The sequence below is a fragment of the Oncorhynchus mykiss genome, chromosome 19 (assembly GCF_057628025.1).
Source record: "Oncorhynchus mykiss isolate SJ-2025 chromosome 19, ASM5762802v1, whole genome shotgun sequence".
NCBI lineage: Eukaryota > Metazoa > Chordata > Actinopteri > Salmoniformes > Salmonidae > Oncorhynchus > Oncorhynchus mykiss.
In genome coordinates this window covers 36163247-36186384 of record NC_143040.1, presented here as the reverse complement: position 1 = coordinate 36186384, position 23138 = coordinate 36163247, and the positions used below count along the sequence as shown (strand labels likewise).

At 40.6% G+C, this 23138-nt stretch overlaps 1 protein-coding gene across 3 annotated transcripts in view; it reads right to left on the bottom strand.

The window, feature by feature from the left end:
- Nucleotides 1-23138, bottom strand: part of LOC110497587 (SAM and SH3 domain-containing protein 1) — an 89435-nt gene that overhangs the window by 37196 nt on the left and 29101 nt on the right. The window lies entirely within an intron of this gene.

The window sequence follows — 23138 nt, the reverse complement described above, 5'->3', positions numbered from 1 at the left end:
GTGTAGAACACATGTATCCTCCAAACAATCTCCTGCTGTTTTACGAGTTTTAACCACAAAAAAAAGGTTATTCAAGCACGGTAGAGGACTTTCTACCAGAAATATTTGACGCTAAATGAGTATGGTGCAAAATGAACTTAGAAACAGCAGAAAAAAGGGGCAAGATTTAGTGATGCTCATTCAACCCAACGTCTCACTGACCACCAGCAGAGGGCAGCAAAAGGCAACAACTAGCCCAATTCAGACATTCTCCCCTTCTTGTTTCACAGAGGGTGAAGGAAACTGAGGGTAGATCAGGGGGCCAGGGTTCTGGTCTGGGAGGACGCGTTCTACTGTGCTCAGAGTACTTTTGGTACTGCAGTTTAGCTGGTTGAGCCCAAAAAGGTTAATTCACATAGAGAAGTTCAATAAAAAAAATCCTAAAAAGACACCATGGTTATCACCTTTGTGCCAAAAATACCCATATCATTTTTCCAGCAATTGTCTTCGAGGCCGATTTTCTTTCTCTATCACTGACAGCCGAAGGTATTAACATTTTTTATGACCATCCAATGTCTGCCATGCTTCTGGATGACTTTAAATCGTGGCTGTTCGCATTTGCGCCAGTGCGCACTGAGTGCACGTGCGCAAGTGTTATCGTCTCTGTAAAGAAGATGTCAACGACCACCGAAACGGTGGACGTGAATGCGAGTAGATTACCTTGAAAACAACGGTCGGCCATCAGTGGGAAGCCTTTTTAAATAATCTATTGAAAAAAGTATTCTAAAGGAATGCATACTATTCAAGATGACAATGCATAATGTATTTATGAGATCAAACAACTATTTATGGACAAAGGGTGCCAATCTCAACAGCCTCTGGTGAGAATCTCTTAATCCTCCTAAAACAAACATCAATCACAATCAATAAACATCTACAGGTAAAATCAACAAAGTCCGATTTACAGGTATAGAACAGTTTACTGCACTAATAAAATCACCACAGTATGACTCTGGAGATTAACAGTATGATGCCTTTCCCCCCTCAGTGACTAAATTCAAAATTTTTGATATCCACAACAAATATGCATATCTTTGTTTGACCTTCCGTGACTGGCCCCAATATAAGCCTACTCGCGCCTACTGTATGAGACAAAGGGTGGGAAAATCCTGTGTCTGTCTTCTAATATTAACCCCAGTACCTCCAGCGCACATCAAAGCTATTTAAAAAAAATAAAAAAACATTATTGAACCTTCATTTAACTAGGCAAGTCAGGTAAGAACAAATTCTTATTTACAATGATGGCCTACACCGGCCAAAACCGGACGACGCTGGGCACCGCCCTTTGGGACTCCCAATCAAGGCCGGTTGTGAAACAGCCTGGATTCGAACCAGGGTGTCTGCAGTGACGCCTCTAGCACTAAGATGGTGCCTTAGACCGCTGCGCCACTCAGGAGCTATGGCAGGGTAGCCAGGAACACAGTCATTAGATCGGTGCCAGAGATTATAGTGCAGGGGCAGATGGGGTGAGGCAGGTACAAGCTGCCTACACCCCCCACCACACACACACAACGCTAGGCAGCTTGTGCCAGAGGGCAGTTTTCCGCCTGGATACACAGCGCAGGGTGTCACCTCAGTGCACCAGGGGACCGGGGATGGACAGGCGGAGGTATGCTGTCTGTCTGGGTCTGCCAGTTCCCCCTGAATATGATCATAAACTCCCCTGACTTCATCTGCACCGGGCTGGTAGGAGTCTGTTTACCTTAGGAGCTCTGTCTGTCGGTAAAGGGGTACAAGAATGTCTTAAGACTTCTATTAAATACATTTGAAAAGACTGAAAGACGCAGATTGAGAGCAAGACTTCCACATTAACCATTTTAGTGTGTGAGAGAGAGGTGCACAGTCCCTCAACAAGAGAGCAGGAGAACCTGTAGAGGCTGGCTGCTCTAAGTGGATTTTGACCCAAATGAGGCCTGAGGTTGATGAGGGACCACTGTGACACGCTGTCATTCAGTCACAGCAACATACTGATTTTGAAGAGTGCTTATTCATTCTGACCTAATCTGAAATCGCATTATCATTCCCCACCCTTGCCCTCTCCTCCTCCCCCTCCATCATCTTCCCTTCCCCCTCTCTTAACATCACCTTTCTCCCATCCACACAGACATGGACTGTTTACAAAATAATAAGAGACAATAAGAGGCATTACCACACAGAAAAATAAAGTGCATTAGTCCTTGTCATAACGTTATGCATATCAGCCACTGATGCCCTCTCCTGCATGAGCTCCTCCACATAGAGGCTGTTGCTATATGGAAGAACATCCCACAGTGGGTGGCTGCTAATACATATATTTTCAAATATAATTTCTTTAAAAGAATCACGGATAAAACAGAACTGTTGAAAACGGCCTGAATGAAACTAAAAGAAGATGGGTATAAGTGGAACAAACGTGGAGCATTTCTAACAAGCGGACAGAATGTCCCAAAATTATCTCCACAGACAAGAGATCCCCTTCAAAATTCAACGAGAGAGAGCGAGGCACATGCAGAGAGCGCGAGAGACACACAGAAAATAACCACACAGAAATCTGTACGGTTAAGGAGCCTGTCAGTGGATTGTTCCTGGCCCTAAACAATGTTTAATTCAGAGGTGCAGAAATCATTTCATCTGGCTTCATGCAATGGTAATCAACCCGCATGGTGTCTGTCCCAAATGGTACCCTATTCCCATTTGGGACAAATCCAGCGAGTCCCCTGAGATTTCAGCAGCCCATCCACAACACGTTGGTTTGCCGTGTTAATATTTGTGGGAATTAACTTCTCCACTAGACCCACACTTTGGGAGAGGCAAAGAAAGAGCTCCCAGGAGAGACCGGGAAGCTGTCAATCTTGTTTTAACATGCTAGATAAGGCTGCAAACCAATGGAACAGAAAATAAACATTCATTAAGATTCAATGAAACCTACAAATCAACATGTTGTACATTTGTTGCCTTTTTCTGTTGTAAAAATGGGCCTACATTGTGATTACAATCCTGTGAAAAGATTTCTACCTTGCTGAAATTATGCACAGTGTATTTGGCCAGTGCGTACAATTTTCCATTTTATTAATTTCATAGTTTATCTATTAGCTACAAAGACTCAGAGATATTGCTCATGAATCCTCAAACGTTGAAATATGACATTGACCATTTCTCATCAAGACCTTACTGTCATTTTAGAGCTATTAAAAGTGTGGTTAATACGACCTGCAACAGGAGGTTCCACTTAGAGCAAGATTTCGAATTCACAACCGTTAAATTGTTCATTTCCCCATCTTTTCTGCGTGAATCCCTTTGGTTGAAGTATTCTGCATTATTCAGGGTGAGATGATATTTTCATAAGTTTTGTCACTCAGTTGGATCTTATCCATTTAGATTGGAAACGGTCTCATTTTATTGGAAATATGAAATGGAATGCATGTTACTGCATCTTTCTTTCAGCCTCACAATCTCAACCAACACCAGCTGGAAACATAGCAGGAGACTGGTGGTGTCTACGCATTGAAGAGACTGAACACACATTGACAGGTTTAAACCAGCCAAATGTGAGTCGCTCACACAGAGGCCTATGCTAGATATTGAATACATTTTTTTTTTTTTTTTTTCGTAACCTGGTCATAGAACTTCTACAGCTGTATTCCCAGTCATGGGACATCCATAGATTAGAGCCTAAATTAATTTAGTTCAATTGACTGATTTCCTTATATGAACTGTAAATTAGTCAAATCTTTGAAATTGTGGCATGTCGCGTTTATATTTTTTTGTTTAGTGTAGCTGTGGAGGATGTCGTCCTTGGGAGGACAGACAGAAAAAGGAGATGGGAAGGCTGAGAGTCAGTCTACTGAAGATCTATATGAAGAGTCCTAGGCACAAAACTTATTTCCACTATTACAGTTATTTGATCAAAATCATTAAATCAAAACACGTTTTCACCTGATTAAACAGAAACCGGGTTTAATATATATATATATATATATATATATATTTTTTTTTTCTTTTTAAGTATAATTTATATTCCTAAAACATATTGAAAATTATACTGTTGCTGCTTGCTCGTCAAATATTTGATTTATAGCCAGGAGTCAAAAACCCCGGTTTTAAAATGTCCAAATTCATAATGAATGCTGAAATAGATTGTGATATTTTGAAGACCAAAACATAAAAAGGACTCCCTACACATACATTATCACACTTATTTTCAGATGACTTAAATCTGGCTAAATTAGAACCTTAAAGAGCACACTCACCAAGTGGCCACTCCAAACTGGAATTCATTAACTTGTTCTACTATAAATTAATAGCCCGTGCAAATTAAAATCAATCAACTATATTTTCAAACAATATTTATGTAACTAGGACACCCTCTGTGACATGTACCGTTTGCACTCTTCTCAAAGACAAACCACAATGTACTTGAGTATACTACATGCCTTCAGAAAGTATTCATACCCCTTCAATTAGTCCACGTTGTGTTACAGCCTGAATTCAAAATGGATTAAATATATATTTTCAACCATCTACACGCACACTATACCCTATAATGAAAGTGAAAACATGTTTTTAGAAATGTTTGCACATGTATTGTAAAAGAAACACAGAAATATCTAATTGAAATAAGTATTCACACCCTTTTGATACGACACTCCAAATTGAGCTCAGGTGCATCCAATTTCCTTCGATCGTCCTTGAGATGTCACTACAACTTGGAGTCCACCTGTGGCCAATTCAATTGTTTGGACATGACTTAGAAAGAAAGCCATCTGTCTATATAAATGGCAACACAGTTGACAGTGCATGTCAGAGCAGAAACTATAACATGAAGTTCAAGGAACTGTCCCGTAGATCTCTGAGAGAGAATTGTGATGGGACATATCTGGGAAAGGGTATAGAACAATTTCAAGAGTGTTGAAAGTTTCCAAGAGCACAGTGGTCTCCATCACTGGGAAATATAATAAAATATGGAACTACCCAGACCAAACTGAGAAACCAGGTAAGAAGGTGAGCAAGAACCCAATGACCACTGACTGAACTACAGAGGGCCTTGGTTGAGATGGGATAACCTGCCAGAAGGACAATAGTATCTACAGCACCTCACCAATCTGGGCTTTATGGAAGTGGCCAGATGGAAGCCTGTCTTGAGAAAAAGGCTCATCACCCATCTAACACCATACCTACCGTGAAGCATCATGCTATGGGGATGATTTTCAGGGGCAGGGGCTGAGAGACTGGTAAGGATAGAGTGAACAATTCATGGAACCAAATACAGGCAAATCATTTGAGATCTGGAGGCGAAAGAAACAGAACCTCCAGGGCGCCCTATTGTAGCGGGCATTGATGCAGTAACGGCCCCTTCATCGACTTTTGTTGAATTCATTAGACCCCTCGCAGAACGGCTCCCGGATAATACCTTGTTAGATGCTTTTGATGACGTTGAGTCGTTATACACGAATATTCCACACGAGGGCATAATTGAAGCTATGGAACATTTTCTTCTGCAACGTGATCCTAATGAACTACCTTCCAGTGCATGCATTATAACATTGGCTGAAATAGTACTCACACACACACACACACTTCTTAATGTTTCTAAATTATTTCTTCTTTGTTCAGACAAAGGGTACTGTTATGGGATCCCCTATGGCTCTTAACTATGCTAATTTGTATGTGGGTTACATTGAGAAACAGTCCATTTTCAACCCTCTCAAACGTTTTCTTGCCTAACATTTGGCAACGGTACATTGATTATATTTTTGTTCTATGGAGGGGTGATTCAAAACAGCTCTAGGAATTCGATGCTTTTCTTAACTCTTGTTCTGAGCATCTGAGATTTACAATGTAGTCTGACACACGTCAAATCAGTTTCCTTGATCTTCTGATTTTGGGTGAGGATAATGATACACTGACCTTTACAGGAAACCTACAGATCGTAACAGTTTGAGGGCTGATAGTGGTCCCCCACTTCCCTTGAAAAACTGTTTGGCCTACAGCCAATTCTGTCTAATAAAAATAATTAGCAAAAAACATTGATTGACAGAAATATGTCTGAGACCAAAAAAAATGAGGGGGTACAAAAATAGTCAGATTAATACAGCTATTGAGAAAATTCAAAACAAATCTAGACATGATCTCTTTCAAGGACAGTCTCGCAAAAATAAGCATTCTTGCGTTCTAACTACCTGCTATTCAAAGTGCTCTGAACAAATTAAGGGAATAGTTAAAACATTGGCACATTCTAAGATCCGATGACAGTATCGGTAATGTGTTTTCAGACCCTCCCTTGGTCGTATTCTCACGGGGCAGAAATCGGAGCTAATTTGGTCAACTCTGATTTATCGCCCCAAAATATCCCTGCACAATATTTATTTGTGCCTCTACCGAATGGAAACTACAAGTGTAATGACTGCTTTCAATGCAATGGCACTTACAAATGTAGATCCTTCAAACGGGGAAACCGATAAAAAGGTGTTATCACGTGCTCCACTAAGGCATTTGTATTAACTTATCCGTACGTGGATAAAACAAAGCGCAAATTAAAAGTGCGAACCACGGAGCAATGTAGCACCATTAGGTGCAGGAACTCGACTTACCCAGTTGCGACCCACTTTTTTGGATGCGAACCACTCGATTTCGTCCCATCGGCATGGAACATGTCACCCTCCCTAGGAGCTGGGGGACTTCGACAATTTATTGTTAAAACGAGAGGCTGCCTAGATCTTTAATTTGAAAGACCCTTGCTCCCTTCGGTCTCAACATATATTTAGATCTTTAGCCATTCTTTTTATTGTGATTTTGCTATTCGTTTTAAATGTTTGTAGGCCTATGCAGCCAAATTGTATCTATGATCTTATGCTATCATTCATGTTTTTGGTATGTTATTTTTATATCTGAGAATTAACCAATGATATCAGGCCACACCCGGCCATGTCCTTTGACACTATATAAAACTAGTGACCCACAGTGTTTGTCATTATAACCTGATGACGACAGCTTGTCTGTTGAAACGTTGAGCTCCTAGTGTGCGGCTCTCCTTTTCTTCTTCAAATCCTTGATAAGAACCTGCTTCAGAGTGCAAACAAACTGAGACTGAGATGTACATTTCACCAGGACAATGACCCCAAGCATACAGCCAAAGCAACGCTGGAATAGCTTCAGAACAAGAATGTGACAGTCCTTAAGTAGCCCAGCCAAAGCCCAGACTTGAATCCCAGTGAACATCTGTGGAAAGACTTGAAGGTTGCTGTTCACCGCCCCTCGCCATCTAATTTAAGAGCTTTTGAGAAAATCTGACTCAGGGGTGTGAATACTTCTGTAAATGAGAAGTATTTCATTTAACAAATTTGCTACACACTTTCTAAAAATATGTTTTCACTTTGTCATTATTGGGTATTGTATGTAGATTCATGAACATTTGTATTCAGGCTGTAACAAAATGTGGAATAAGTCAAGGGGTATGAATACTTTAAGGCACCGTACCTGTCGATTGATGAGAACCTGTAGTAGCCATTTATCAACTAATCTCCTTGTGCAACAATGTTTACAGTAGATGGCCAACACGAAAAAATGAAAACGCAACAATTGACTGGATCATTTATGACTTATCACCTCACAGGTAATTCTATATAGCGACGGGGTATGCTTTCATTGAAGTGATACAGTAGCTTGACTCAAATCTGTCTATTTGTTTGTGACCAGCGACTTTTATACAAAGAGCACTCAATTATCTGTGCCATTTGAGTTTGAAAATTGACAACTGCTTTCTAAGTCCTGGGACAGACAGGAACGTATGATAAAAGCAACGGAACTAAACAAGATAATCTGTTTAAAGCGTCAATTTAGTATCATCTTGATGACTAAATGTTTATATTTACATCACCAATCAGGTAAAAAGTATGTGTAATTCCACTCTGTGGTGAAAATGCAAGCTTGTGTAAAGGTAGTAACAGTGTCCACATTAGGAAAATCTGTGCAATATAAAATAATTTAATATGGAAAAATAATTCAACATGTCAATTTAGGATAATTGTAAGCTATTGCAACAATTACATCTAATTCTACTTAATAATTTAGAGAGTTTAAAAATGCACTCAAACAATTTAACCGGGCACTCTAGGCTAGAGCTCCCATAGTGTCTGAGCAGCAGCCTGAACGTTCGACGTCACTACCACACATACACTTAAGAGACAATGTTCCCAGCGCTGTAGTGAGGTCTGTGGGAGCTTGTAGTTGTCAAAAGGAGTGTGTAGAAAGGGTATGTAGGAACATTTTAAGTACATTAGCGGGGCGTTAGGTTCCGTCTCCTGAAAAATAAATCTCCCACAGGGAAGAGACAGGCCTTCACTTAGGACTCTACCACAGTTAAGAACACTACCACAGAAGAGAGAATGAGCGACTGTGAAAGAGGGACAGAAAGAGGAGACAGTCTTAATGTGAATGAGCTCCTTTTCAATAACTACGAGCTCCATGCTTGCTCATTCTCCTTCACAGCACAGCCAAAAGCATCGAGTGCACATTCATTGACTTCAGTCGGTTCGATGATACTTATTTTAGTGATGATGGGGGTTTTGAAATGAAAGTCCTTTTATCTCTGGTGCCATGAGCCTTTCAAACATACCGTCTAGTTCTCAGCACATTAGCTGTGTCACAAATGAACTACAAAAATAACTACAAATACCATGATCTGGATGAGACTGGCGAATCAAGTCAAAGTTACTAATTTCTTGATGAACTATCGAATGTTAGCTAAATGTAGTAACGAATTGGCTACATTTCCTTAAATTGACAATTATGTGAACTGTCTTGTGCAAGTTTTAAAATTGAGCTTGCAGGGATTTGTAGTTTTGCATGTCGTCCACTTTGATGCTAATTAGCATTTTTTGAATCAGAGCAAGTCGAGCCAGTTATTGATAAAAGCTAATTACCTTGTCCAAGAGATTTACACGGTTATTTGACCACTAGGTTTTATGACACCTCCATTGTGGGCCTCTATTAACCTCTACAGGATCGGTGCCCTCCCCGCGGGATGGTTGAGCTAACGTAGGCTAATGCGATTAGCATGAGGTTGTAAGTAACAAGAAAATTTCCCAGGACATAGACATATCTGATATTGACAGAAAGTTTAAATTCTTGTTAAACTAACTGCACTGTCCAATTTACAGTAGCTACTACAGTTAAATAATACCATGCTATTGTTTGAGGAGAGTGCACAATTATTAACTTAAATGTATGAATAAACCAATTAGGCACATTTGGGAAGTCTTGATAACATTGCACAACCTTCAATGTAACAGCAATATTTACACTTAGGGTTGCCACCCGTTATACGAAATGGATCCGTATTTCATTGAAAGATTAAACGTTTTGTTTTCGAAATTATAGTTACTGGATTTGACCATGTTAACGACAAAAGGCTTGTATTTCTGTGTTTATTTTAATTAAGTCTATGACTTGCGGGAGCAGACTGAGCGATGGTAGGCAGCAGCAGGCTCGTAGGCATTCATTCAAACAGCACTATACTGCGTTTGCTAGCAGCTTTTAGCAATGCTTGATGCACAGTGCGGTTTATGACTTCAAGCCCATCAACTCCCGAGATTAGGCTGGCAATACTAAAGTGCAGATAAGAACATCCAATAGTCAAAGGTAAATGAAATACAAATGTTATGGAGAGAAATAGTAGATGGGTCATAATTCCTATAATAACTACAACCTAAAACTTCCTAACTGGGAATATTGAACCACCAGCTTTCATATGTTCTATGTTATGAGCAAGGAACTTATGTTAGTTTATTTATTTTTAATTTACATGGCACATATTGCACTTTTACTTTCTTCTCCAACACTGTGGTTTTGCATTATTTAAACCAAATTGAACATGTTTCATTATTTATTTGAAACTAAATAGATTATTTCTGTATTACATTAAGTTAAAAGGGTTCATTGTTCATTCAGAATTGTTGTAATTGTTATTATTACAATTTATACACACACACAAACACACCAATAATCGGTATCGGTGTTAAAATCATAAACGGTCGACCTCTAGTCTTGATACAACATTTTTAACAGATATGCAATGGTTCATTGGATCAGTATAAAACCGTGCACATACAGTGGAAGTCAGAAGTGTACATACACCTTAACCAAATACATTTAAACTCAGTTTTTCACAATCCCTGATATTTAATCCTAGTAAACATTCCCTGTCTTAGGTCAGTTAGCATCACCACTTTAATTTTAAGAAAGTGACATTTCAGAATATTAGTAGAGAGAATGATTTATTTCAGCTTTTATTTCTTTGATCACATTCCCAGTGGGTCAGAAGTTTACATACACTCAATTAGTATTTGGCAGCATTGCCTTTAAATTGTTGAACTTGGGTCAAAAGTGTCGGGTAGCCTTCCACAATAAGTTGGGTGATTTTTGGCCCATTCCTCCTGACAGAGCTGGTGTAACTGAGTCAGGTTTGTTGGCTTCCTTGCTTGCACACGCCTTTTCAGTTCTGCTCACAAATGTTCTATAGTATTGAGGTCAGGGCTTTGTGATGGTCACTCCAATACCTGGACTTTGCTGTCCTGAAGCTATTTTGCCACAACTTTGGAAGTATGCTTGAGGTCATTGTCCATTTGGAAGACCCATTTGTGACAAAGCTTTAACTTCCTGACTAATGTCTTAAAGGTTGCTTCGATATATACTCATGATGCCATCTATTTTGTGAAGTGCACCAGTCCCTCTTGCAGCAAAGCACCCCCACATCATGATGCTTCCACCCCCGTGCTTCACGGTCGGGATGGTGTTATTCGACTTGCAAGGCTCCCCCTTTTTCCTCCAAACATAACAATGGTCATTATGGCAGAACAGTTCTATTTTCGTTTCATCAGACCAGAGGACATTTCTCCAAAAAGTACAATGTTTGTCCCCATGTGCAGTTGCAAACCGTAATCTGGCTTTTTTGTGGTGGTCCTTGCTGAGCAGCCTTTCAGGTTATGTTGATATAGGACTCGTTTAACTGTGGATATAGATACTTTTGTACCCGTTTCCTCCAGCATCTTCACAAGGTCCTTTGTTTTTCTGGGATTGATTTGCACTTTTCGCACCAAAGTACATTCATCTCAAGGAGACAGAACACGTCTCCTTCCTGAGCGGTATGACGGCTGCGTGGTCCCATGGTGTTTATACTTGCGTACTATTGTTTGTACAGATGAACATGGTACCTTCAGGTGTTTGGAAATTGCGCCCAAGGATGAACCAGACTTGTGGAGGTCTGCAATTATTTTTCCTGAGGTCTTGGCTGATTTCTTTTGATTTTCCCATGATGTCAAGCAAAGAGGCACAGAGTTTGAAGGTAGGCCTTGTAATACATCCACAGGTACACCTCCAATTGACTCAAATTATGTCAAGTAGCCTATCAGAAGCTTCTAAAGCCATGACAATTTTCTGGAATGTTCCAAGCTGTTTAAAGGCACAGTCAACTTAGTGTATGTAAACTTCTGACCCACTGGAATTGTGATACAGTGAATTATAAGTGAAATAATCTGTCTATAAACAATTGTTGGAAAAATTACTTGTCATGCACGAAGTAGATGTCCTAACCGACTTGCCAAAACTATCGTTTGTTAACAAGACATTTGTGGAGTGTTGAAAAAGGAGTTTGTGACTCCAACCTAAGTGTATGTAAACTTCTGACTTCAACTGTACACTGCTGCCCTTTAGTGGCCAAAACCTAAATTGCGCCTGGGCTGGAATAATACATTATGGCCTTTCTCTTGCATTTCAAAGATGCTACAAAAAAAACTGCATGTTTTTTTATTTGTATTAGCTGTTACCAGATCTGTGTCATATTCTCCTAAATTTATAATTTCCACAAACTTCAAAGTGTTTCCTTTCAAACTGTATCAAGAATATGCATATCCTTGCTTCAGGTCTTGAGCTACAGGCAGTTAGATTTAGGTATGTCATTATACGTGAAAATTGAAAAAAAGGTGGATCCTTAAGAGGTTTTATAATTTCTGGGTAACAATTAAATACCTTACTGTGATTGTTTTGTATAAAATGGTCAAAAATAAACAAAAAGTTGTTTCTTAGCAAAGAGCAATTTCTCAAGACAAATTTTGTTCGTTTGAGCCTGGGCCTTTAAAGATGCACAATGCAGAAATCACTCTGCCATTTCCTGTATGCAAAAATTCAAATAGTTTGCCTAATTTCAATTGGTGTGACAAAACAAGTATAGTGTACAGAGTCATTGTACCATTTAAACGTCTGTGAAATATCTGTTAGCTGTTTGAAGCTGGTAAAAGGCGCAAAAACAAAAACGTGAACAGGAAGCACAGAAATAGTACACAAAAAGTCCATTATATCAGGAAACACATTAAGCAACGTACAAAAAATGGGATGCATGAATCAATCCTGTATTCTAAATTTAGTGAGTCTAAATGTGGAGATTGTGTCTTAGAGATATGGCAACATTTGACCAAAAGTATCTGTCAGAAAGAGTTTAGATCAAGGTACGGTGGGTGAGTGTACACATTTTCATTACGAGTTGGTGATCTCTGCAGAAATTGAACCCACAACCTTCACATAGCTAGAGCCATGGTCTTACCAACTGAACTAAACAGGACCACAGAGAGAGAAATAGAGGCCCAGGTATATGCCAGTCAGAGACAGGACAATTCTTTAAAAAACATATTTATTGAGGTTATTACACATTTCATGATTTACAATTTCTGATTAGGCCTACTTCATTCAGTGACATACATTTAGAGGGTCAGGTACAAATGCCCTCAGTCTTATAAAAGCACACCAGATTAAAAGAAACTGCAGATTTATTTGCTGTGCCCCATCCTGTAAAGGAACATGCAGGAGAGCAGCAGACACGAGAAATCCCTGGGCTCTAGCCGTAAAGGTGCTATCACTCAGCTTTACAGCAAAATCACTCAGCTTTACAGCAAAAAAAGTGACAGGGATACAGTTTCTCTAAAAACAACGTCACAGACTGTAGCTTTAAAGGAGACTGGCAATTCCGCTGAAGTGATGCTGAGACTCAGATTATCCACTTTAAAATGTCAAACAAAAACCAATGATTGCAAAGTTAAAACAAACCATGCACAAGAACTACGGTCAACAATTTCCACTGAACATTTTACAAAAACACATTTACTTGAACAGCGCAGATGCAAAGTTTGGTAACTGAATTATGGATTACATTTTAAAGTGAAAAATCTGGTCTTCGCATCACTCTACCGTGGAATTGCCCAGACCAGATTAAAGGAGGAATTGAAGGATTTATTAGTGGTGCCCCATTCTGCAGGAAAGGACATGTTATTGAGGTTAACACTGTACCCGTCAACCTGCTTCTTCTCATTCCTCATACAGGAAATGCAAAATGTGCATTATTTCTATCTGAGCTATCGCCACGACACCCGCCTACTGCTTCCTGTTTAGACCTATTTGCTGACTGGCTGATTGTGGGTTTGTAGTTCTAATAAGTATAGAAATAAAAACAATGGTGAGAATAAGAGTGAGAGGATTGAGATAAAGGTAGATAACAAATCAGCATAAGGACTAAGTTCCCCAGCAAGAAAACCAAAAATGTCACTCAAACAGAAGGGGGAACTAACAAAGTCACTGGCAACAACCAAAACGAAACAGGTGGGGTTTAGGAGGGTTTCTAAAAAGACACTCATTGGGGGTGCCCACTGAAGATTGCATAACAACAACGGGGACTAAAAAGACACCCACCATGAGCACCCACTAAATTTGTCCACTAAGAGGCAAACAAAAGAAAAACACACAACAAAAGTAAAAAGGAAACAAACCAAAATATTGGAGCAAAATGAAGAAACAGGGAAAATCAGATTGTTTGTCTAGAAATCAAATAGGGAGAGTCAACTAAAAAGGTCTTAACCCTCCACATCTCAAGACAACTGGAGCCGGCCACTCTTAAATAGCACCTGGGCCAGCACAGGTGAAACACCTTCCCACTAACGAGATGCCAACCAGCACAGCTGTAACACATACTAACGAGGTAACTTGTTGGTGCGCCCCACATGCTCATGTCCAACCTCGAAATAAATGGAAAAACCAAATCCTGTAACATGTTCAAAAGACAAACTCCTGAGACCAAAGCAAAGGAATCACGAGAAACACTGGTTAACAAAAATGTAGTTTATGATTAGTAGAGCTTTACAGTATACATTCTGGGGAGAGTGCACATGCAACATGTGAATGAGCCAGACAAGGACACAGCTGCTCTCCACTACTCCCATAGAGGACATGTATCACAGAACATGTGGGATAGCATCTCTCACTCACAGACCGAAAGCCATCAAAGCAGCAGATGGGGTTAACACTACTCCCATACATCTAAGCTGACCAACTCTAGATTGGGAACCCAATTGACGCTCACTGGCAAGGCAGGCTTGATGACAGAGTCCTAAGGAAGATACAAATTAGGTGAGAGCAGCATCAGGTTCAGGCACAATGATCACAAAACCGGAGAGACTCCCATTTGAGGAAAGTAGACACAGCTGTGTTATTTGGACTTTCTTCCACTCCGATGACTTCAGTGATGTAAGATATGCACCTAATCCACACATACTGACACACAAAAACACCACAATAGAGAGGATTTCACCTAGAAACAGCCTACTGAATGCCACTTGAGGAAAAAATAGCCACAAGAGATGTACAGGCTCTTCTATGGTACTCCATATGTTTGAAACAGCAAGAGCTGGTTGCTTGTACAGTATAGCACGCGAAGTAGAGCACAAGTTTGAGTTGTGTTCATTCATGGGGTCATTGTGATCTACCACACACACACTCCACGGCGTACTAAACTTGACAACACAGTCCACCATCCACCCCTAAATGGATTAAATTGAGATTGTGTATCACTGGCCTACACACAAGACCCCATAACTTCAAAGTGTAATTATGCTTATATAATTTTTAAACAAATTAATTTAAAAAATGAAATGCTGAAATGTCATATGTCAATAAATATTCATCCCCTTTGTTATGGCAAGCCTAAATAAGTTAAGGAGTACAAATGTGCTTACCAAGTCACATACATACTGCTTAACATAATTTGAATGACTACCTCATCTCTTTAGCCCACAAATAGCTGCAAGATCCCTCATTCAATGAATTTCAAACACAGATTCAACCAGAAAGACCAGGGAGGTTTTCCAATGCCTCAAAAAGAAGGACACCTATTGGTAGATGGGTAAAGATGTAAAAAACAGACATTGAATATCCCTTAGAGTATGTTGAAGTTACTAATTGCACTTTGGATGGTGTATCAATACAACAAGTCACTACAAAAAAGGTACAGGCGTCCTTCCTAACGCTTAGGGATTTCCTCACGAGGAAAGTGGTGACTAACAGAGTTGAATTGTTTTAGTTATTTAACTAGGCAAGTCAGATAAGAAATTCTTATTTTAATGGCTGTGATAGTTTACACAGGCAAAATCTTAAGACAAAAAACTGGTTCAGTCTGCTTTCCAACAGACAAATTCACCTTCCAGCAGGACAATGTTACCAAGATAACATTGAATGTTCCCGAGTGGCCTAGCTACAGTTTCGACATAAATCGGCTTGAAAATCTATGGCGAGACATGAAAATGGCTGTCTAGCAGTGATCAACAACCAACTTGACAGAGCTTGAAGAATTGTTAAAAGAATGTGAGATATTGTAGAATCCAGGTGTGCAAAGCTAGACATTTGTAAAATATTGTAAAAACATGTTTTCACTTTGTCATTATGGGGGTAGTGTGTGTAGATGGGTAAGGAAAAAAAACAACATTTTGTATTCAGGTTGTAAGAAATTGCGTAATAAGTGGAGGGGTATGAATACTTTCTGAAGGCACTGATTTTAACATATTGGACCATGAATGTAGCCTATGCATGATCCATACTTTCAGGTATACTATTAGAAGGAAGCATTATCACCTGTAGCCCAACTGATGAAGCATAGTGGGTGAAAATGATTGATCGTCTCGTGAAGAAAGTCATCCTCTTTCTTTGAAAGAAGTACATCGTAAAACTGTCTAGAATACTTGAACATTTGCACCGTAGCAAAACCAGTGTAGAAATCTCTCAAACTCTGTTTGAATCAATTAATTGTCTACCCTGTAACCCCCCCCCCCCCCCCCATATCCTTTGAATCAATGTTTATGCATGGTTGAATCTAGTGAGACAGGAACTTTAAAAAGCTAAATGTCAACGGATCTGCTATCCTCTTCAGGGCTCTCCCTTATTCACGGTAGACTTATGTTGTTGAAAGAAGAATGTTCTGTATCCGTTTTCCAAATTTCTTCCCGAGGTATAATGCAAAGGCCAACATTTCCTAAAACTATTTTTCAATTAAGTGTGTCCTGATAAAATATTTTAGGCACAAATGTCAAAAAACAGGTCACAGGATTATACAGACCTGTCTCTCGCTTAACACCACTAACATACTCCGAGACCATGGACACCAATACATTATACAGTATTCTAATTGACATTATAATTCCCATCTGTGCCATGCATATTAACATGGTGTATGTGGAGCAGCCAGGGGGTGACACAGCCTGCCAAGAGAGTGAGATGGAAAGAGACAGAGATGGAAAGAAAGAGCGACAGAAATAAAGACAGAAAGAGATGGAAATAAAGACAGAGCGAGATGGAAAGACAGAGCGAGATGAAAAGAAAGAGAGAGAGATGAAAAGAAAGAGAGAGAGATGAAAAGAAAGAGAGAGAGATGAAAAGAAAGAGAGAGAGATGAAAAGAAAGAGAGAGAGATGAAAAGAAAGAGAGAGATGAAAAGAAAGAGAGAGAGACGGAAAGAAAGACAGAGATGGAAAGAAAGACGGGGGGGGGGGGGGGGGCGAGAGAGAAAAGGAGAGCACGCGAGAATGAGATAGAGCAAGTCACTTACATGGGAATCATTGGGCATGATGACAAACAATGCTCCAGTAAACATCAGCTGTTCAAGGAATCTCTGCTCTCCGACTGATTTTAAAGCGCATTAAGAATTCCGATATGGATGTTTAACAATGCCACACACGGTAGAAAGAACTCCTGACAAATACAAAAAAAATGCTACATTGTTCTCAGGGGCCTCATTTATAAACCGTGCGTACGTACACAATATTCCCCAAAATGTGCGTGTGGCAGTTCACGGGCAAAGTTGGCTTTTATAAGTATTCAGACCCCTTACATTTTGCTATGTTACAGCCTTATTCTAAAATTGATTAAATAAAACATTGCATCAATCTACACACAATACCCCATAATGAAAAAGCAAAAACAGAAATACCTTGTGTAAATAAGTATTCAGACCCTTTGCTATGAGACTTGAAATTGAGCTCAGGCGCATCCTGTTCCCATTGATCATCCTTGAGATGTTTCACCTGTGGTAAATTCAATTGATTGGACATGATTTGGAAAGGCACACAGACCTGTCTATATAAGGTTTCACAGTTGACAGAGCATGTCGGAGCAAAAAACCAAGACATGAGGTCGAAGGAATTGTCCGTAGAGCTCCGAGACAGGATTGTGTCGAGGCACAGGGGAAGGGTACCAAAAAATGTCTGCAGTATTGAAGGTCCCCAAGAACACAGTGGCCTCCGTTATACAAAAATGAAAGAAGTTTGGAACCACCAAGACTCTTCCTAGAGCTGGTCGCCCGGGCAAACTGAGCAATCGGGGGAGAAGGGCCCTGGTCAGGGTGGTGACCAAGAACCCGATGTTCACTCTGACAGAGCTCCAGAGTTCCTCTGTGGAGATGGGAGAACCTTCCAGAAGGACAACCATCTCTGCAGCACTCTACCAATCAGGCCTTTATGGTAGAGTGGCCAGATGGAAGCCACTCTTCAGTAAAAGGCACATGACAGCTCACTTGGAGTTTACTAAAAGGCACCTAAAGGGCTCAGTCCATGAGAAAAAAGATTATCGGGTCTGATGAAACAAAGACTGAACTCTCAACGCCAAGGATCACGTCTGGAGGAACCATCCTTATGGTGAAGCATGGGTGGCAGCATCATGCTGTGGGGATGTTTTCCGCAGCAGTGACTGGGTGACTAGTCAGGATCGAGGGAAAGATGAACGGAGGAAAGTGAAGAGATCCTTGATGAAAACTTGCTCCAGAGTGCTCAGGATCTCAGACTGGGGTGAAGGTTCACCTTCCAACAACCAAGACAACGTAGTGGCTTCGGGACAAGTCTCTGAGTGGCCCAGCCAGAACCGAATGGGAGAAACTCCCCAAATACAGGTGTAAAGCTTGTTAAGTCATGTGGAAAAAGTCAAGGGGTCTGAATACTTTCCAAATGCACTGTAAATGTAACTTAACTGGAGAACGTGCTCACCTCCCTGCAAACTTTAGTTTTGCGTACACATCTCTCTGCTAGTGGTTGAAATATTGCATTGAAAGTGGGAAAGTAAGTATTTTGTGCAAATGGGGGATATGATAAAGCTTATTCATAAAAATAAAATAGGAGGAAAACATTAACAAGAACACAGGCATTTTCCGTTTGTGAGAAGAGCAAAAATCTATGCATTTTATTTTTAGAATCTAAAAATAGACAAGTCTTTTTCATATTTATGTTATGGTCATAACCCTTGAAGAATAAATCCCTCACTTTTTCAGGCGTTGATAAGTTCATGCTCCCGAAGAAACAAACATTACCATGCGCATCTCTCATTGCGACTATTCTATTCTATTCTATTGGTTCCACTATGCCAGGCAAGCTCAATCATTGAAAATGATTTCAAATAGTATTTGAACTCAGGTCTGCCATCATGCCATGGCGAAAGCAAGTTAAAAACAAGGCCGTCTATCCAGTCAAACATAATTTTATTGCCAGAGTGGAGAAAGAATTAAGCGTTAGCTCCAACCTTCACCACCAAAGCTGATGCTGAAATGATAAGAGTGCTCTTTTCCTTCTGTGACATTTAGGAAATTCCCTGTGAGAAAGAAGCCTTCCAGTTTGATGATGCTCATGGGTGGACTTTTCACTGTAGCACCAAAAACTACATGGATGAGTCAGTCCCTGTTTAACCTCTGAACCCATAACATGCCCATGGAATATTTATAAACCCCAACATTCCCTTCACTTCACTTTACCTCAAAAGGAGACTGGCTGGTGCCTGAGCTAAAGGCGCTCAGACAAGTGAGTCCGTTAGCCCATATATGAGGCTAGAGACGTTGGTCTCCTCACACAGGAGATTCAGCCTGTATAGGAGGCACCACATGGGCAATGTCTCAGCACGTCAGCCTCATTGTGCAATATGGAGCTTGTCTGCTCATCTAGACTAATTACAGTACCTGGGTGTACCAACCCTTAACTGCTGGTGAACAGGTAAGCCCCAGGCAGGGTTAGGGTTAACCCAGGCAGGCAGCCCTGGCCACAGCAGCTGTCAGGTTCAGGCCAGACAAGTCGCTAACATCTCAGCCCAGTAGGCAACCAGTAGTACGGTCCATTGAGGCTAGTGTCAGCCTGGTCACACATAGCTGCTCCTGCCTCCTGGCGACAGGGGAATGAAAGGACACAGCACGAGGCCCAGAGCCCGGGGTCTGCCAGCTCAAACCCACAGCACCTCCCCGCTGTGTTGCTGAGCTAATGACTACCAACAATGCATCAGTCACACACCAGAAGAGCAGTGCAATGGGTTTCAGAATACTCCTCAATGCTTCAGAATCTAACCAGAGAGACTAGCCATCAATATTATCTAGGGATGTGCATCATTCCCTTTCAAGACGATTCAATATGCATAAAGATACAATTTGGTGCGATTCAAATTAATTAGAGAATGAATCGATGCAATTCGGTTCAATTTGATCATTAAAATGTTGCACATTCATTTTCCGATTTAAATTAAAATCTGCGGGTGATGGATCTCATGAGCTGGGCCTCTCCGAGCTGACTTCTGCGTGTAAATTATGTCCAGTGCACTCTGTAAATATTGGGACAGTGGTTAAAGTGCAGACTGAGCTTCAATTTGAGGGTACCTCCATATCAGGTGAACTGTTTAGGACCATCCTCCTCAGTGAATTTCAGAAAAAATGTGAAATATAAAATGTAATTTTTAGATAAAACTACACTAAAATATATTCACGTCATCAAATAATTGATTAAAACGCATGGTTGCAATGAAGGTCTACAGTAGCCTCAACAGCACTCTCTGGGGTAGCACCATGGTGTAACCGGAGGTCAGCTAGATTCCGTACTGGGTACATGACTTCAATACAAAACCTAGGAGGCTCATAGTTCTCACCCCCTTCCATAGATTTACACAGTAATTATGACAACTTCGAGAGGACATCCTCCAACCAATCAGACCTCTTGCAGTATGAACTGACATGTTGACCCAATCAAAGGATCAGAAAATGTATCTAGTACTGAAAGCAAGAGCTACAGCTAAGCTAGCAGTGTATAAAATCTGGTGAGTAGTTGACTCAAAGTATGAGAAAGACAACAGTTGAACAAATACATAAAAATAAAAAAATGGAGAAACAGATCTTTTGTTGTATTTTTTCCCCCACTTACCTAGCTAGTGGTTAGTATATCCTACTCAAACAGAGAGGGATGCTGTGTTAGCTAGCTGGCTATCCAACACTGGAACTCCAAGTCAAGGTAAACTGTTAGTTTCATTAATTTATTGCCACCAGGGCCCGCCGGTGTATCTCCTAAACTGCTTGTTGTACAATGTATTGCATGATTGTAGCGGGTTTATTAACAAATTAGTTCTAGTAGCTATGTTGACTGATGTCAGCTAACATGGTGACAACAATGTAGGCTGTGTGTAGCGGTTACGGTTTGAATGTTTGGCCTGGAAAGATTTTTTCGCCTGGTCACAGACAGCTGTTGCATTGTCCACAAGCGAAAGGAAAAGGTGAGAGGTAAAAGTAAGAGCAGGACAGTGTGTAAATGTGAGAAGGAATAATACAAGCAAATTATCAAATCAAATTTTATTTGTCACATGCGCCGAATACAACAGGTGTAGGTAGACCTTAGTGAAATGCTTACTTACAAGCCCTTAACCAACAATGCAGTTAAGAAAAATAAGTGTTAAGGAAAAAATATAAATTAAAATAACACTAGCCAGGCTATATACAGTCGTGGCCAAAAGTTGAGAATGACACAAATATTAATTTTCACAAAGTTTGCTGCTTCAGTGTCTTTAGATATTTTTTGTCAGATGTTACTATGGAATACTGAAGTATAATTACAAGCATTTAATAACAGTCAAAGGCTTTTATTGACAATTACATGAAGTTGATGGAAAGAGTCAATATTTGCAGTGTTGACCCTTTTTCAAGACCTCTGCAATCCGCCCGGGCATTCTGTCAATTAACTTCTGGGCCACATCCTGAATGATGGCAGCCCATTCTTGCATAATCAATGCTTGGAGTTTGTCAGAATTTGTAGGTTGTTTGTTTGTCCACCCACCTCTTGAGGATTGACCACAAGTTCTCAATGGGTTTAAGGTCTGGGGAGTTTCCTGGCCATGTACCCAAAATATTGATGTTTTGTTCCCCGAGCCACTTAGTTATCACGTTTTCCTTATGGCAAGGTGCGCCATCATGCTGGAAAAGGCATTGTTCATCACCAAACTGTTCTTGGATGGTTGGGAGAAGTTGCTCTCGGAGGATGTGTTGGTACCATTCTTTATTTATGGCTGTGTTCTTAGGCAAAATTGTGAGTGAGCGAGCCCACTCCCTTGGCTGAGAAGCAACCCCACACATGAATGGTCTCAGGATGCTTTGCTGTTGGCATGACATAGGACTGATGGTAGCACTCACTTTCTACGGACAAGCTTTTTTCCGGATGCCCCAAACAATCGGAAAGGGGATTCAGAGAAAATGACTTTACCCCAGTCCTCAGCAGTCCAATCCCTGTGCCTTCTGTAGAATATCAGTCTGTCCCTGATGTTTTCCTGGAGAGAAGTGGCTTCTTGCTGCCCTTCTTGACACCAGGCCATCCTCCAAAAGTCTTCACCTCACTGTGAGCACTCACACCTGCCTGCTGCCATTCCTGAGCAAGCTCTGTACTGGTGGTGCCCAGATCCCACAGCTGAATCAACTTTAGGAGACTTTAGGAACTTCAGGAGACTGGTGCTTGCTGGACTTTCTTGGGCGCCCTGAAGCCTTCTTCACAACCGCTCTCCTTGAAGTTCTTGATTTAAGTGCAATACCCTTGCCTGGGAAGCCCTTTTTGTGCAAAGCAATGATGATGGCACGTGTTTCCTTGCAGGTAACCATGGTTGACTGAGGAAGAACAATAATTCCAAGCACCACCCTCCTTTTAACGCTTCCAGTCAGTTATTCGAACTCAATCATCATGACAGAGTGATCTCCAGCCTTGTCCTCATCAACACTCTCTCGTTAACACAGGTGTTTTTTGGGATTCAGTTAATTTGCATGGCAAATCACTCTTTATAACATTCTGGAATATATGCAATTTGCCATCATACAAACTGAGGCAGCAGACTTTGTGAAAATTAATATTTGTGTTATTCTCAAAACTTTTGGCCACGACTGTAGAGGGGCTACAGCTTTTTACCTTGTCAGCTCGGGGATTCGATCCAGCAACCGTTCAATTCCTGGCCCAACACTCTAACCGCTAGGCTATCTGCAGCCCCTCTGGAGGTAGAGTAGAGTTAAAGTGACTATTCATAGATAAACAGAGTAGCATCAGCATAAAAGAGTGGAGGGGGGACAATGCAAATTGCCATTTGATTAGATGTTCAGGAATCTTATGGCTTGTGGGTAGCAGCTGTTTAGAAGGCTTTTGGACCTAGACTTGGCGCTCCAGTACCGCTTGCCGTGCGGTAGCAGAGAGAACAGTCTATGACGAAGGTGGCTGATCATGCTGTTTGTATGTGGCTGCTATGAAAGTGAACTGTTTGCGGTGATCAGGGGTGTATTAATTTTGTTGAAAAATATTTCTTAAAACAGAAGCCAACTGAATGAAACGGGGATAAACATACTTGAATTTGTCCAACAGAAACTTGTTTGCAAGAGTGTGATAGTCGGTATTGAATGAGTCACTATCACCTTAATTCCTCAAACTCCTCTACCTGTGCACCTATGTTGTAAACTTTAATTCGTAGGCTAAGTTGTAGCAACATCTTGATGGGTA